Source organism: Notothenia coriiceps, unplaced genomic scaffold (genome assembly GCF_000735185.1).
Source record: "Notothenia coriiceps isolate Sejong01 unplaced genomic scaffold, NC01 NC01_scaffold00006130, whole genome shotgun sequence".
In the NCBI taxonomy this organism is placed as follows: domain Eukaryota; kingdom Metazoa; phylum Chordata; class Actinopteri; order Perciformes; family Nototheniidae; genus Notothenia; species Notothenia coriiceps.
Window position 1 is genome coordinate 55,632 of NW_011338831.1, and position 1,629 is coordinate 57,260.

A 1,629-nucleotide genomic window follows, 5' to 3' on the forward strand; every position below is an offset into this window, starting at 1 on the left:
ATGTAATAGGAAAGGCAGGTGACATCAGTCTGTTCACTTAGTGTCAGTGTCCTTAAATAATTATAATACTCATATTTAATATTGACAAAATATCATTTAACTTAATGTAATGTGAAAGGTGTAACTTTATAATGACTAACCCAATGATAGTTATCACCTGACTCTGAAATGTTCCACTCTCCAATATGTTAGTTTATTTAAGCTAGCACTTGCTTTGTGGCCTGCAACACACTATTCTGTCTAGCCACTTGTTCTCTGATAAAGTTACTGAACAGTACATACCATGCACCAAAGTACAGACAGACAAAGTTAGCAACTAGCTGGTGGACATATTGTAGCATTTTGCCGATATAAACAGATTTTTCACTTAGGAGTTGGAGGAGACTAAAACAGAGCAAAGATATGTGTGAATATTGGATTTGTACTTGTCGGGAGACCAAAAATCCCACTCCAAATTAAAGTTAATGTTTCTCTGAATGTCTTAGTGGAAAACTATTGGGTAACAAGATAACCATAAAAATACCACATGCTGTATTAGGTGAGATTATGTCACTGCTGGGTAAACACGTGTTTTGTGCTGCCCATTGAAGACCAAAAATAAATGTACATTTTAAGGCTGTTTTCAATAAGTGAAATACCATTCATGTACCAGCAACAAATATAAGATATGCTCCATAATTGAATTATTACCAAGTTCGACCAAGTTTCATCATCCAGTTTTTCAGTAATCCTACTAAATCCTGCTGTCAAGAAGTTATTCAAATCACATAATAAAGTTAGTTACTCAAATTAAAAGTATTATTTGATATGGCCCTGATTCAAGTTCAATCTATATTTGTGAAACATGCAAATAAAGTCATAGATATCTTTATTTCTCCTTTTCCCTTTTTTCATTGTGAACCATGCTAACATGCAGCCCTCCCTGTTTTGCAAATCTGTGCTTAATTAGTCGCTAATTAGGGGAGCTTGTTTCAGAGCATGAGTCTCTGCACTGTGTCAATCTGATAAAAGTTAGTCGATAGTCTTTCAATTACGTTTTTTACCTAAAGTATGTGCGCCGGTTTACTTTGGACCTAACCTCTGAAGTCTGTCTGATACAATATTGCTTTCCTCTTGACAGGCCTGCACTCCCTATTGAGGCGTTTCCATGAGTTTGACCTCTTCCCTCATCACAGTAAGTGGCTAAAATAAGTAAAGTTGTTTGCAAGCTGCTGCTTTGTATCATATTTGGGTATGTTTTTATAAGTAAAAAATATTGGAGTAGTAAGTGTTTATCAACACTTTATAATTGCATGAGCAGTGATGTAAATATCTCTAATGTTACTTCAGAGAATGAAACACTTCTGACCCTCTGGATATGTAATCATTGACCTCTTTAGACTGCAGACAGGTCACAGTTTACATCAGTTCACCACTGCCTCTCGTTGTGAGGAGCTACAATGATCATCTTCACTTTATTTTCAGGAAGCAGCTTCCGGCCACACGCTCAGCTGAGGTGACCCCCCCCCACAGCTTCCCGCAAGGTAAGCCAAGGTGAGCCACAGTGCACATGCTGAATAGAGTCATGGTGTTTGCACAGTGGATGTGAAGTCCAGTGATGGTCAGAGACGATGGGGGGTGGGGGCAGGG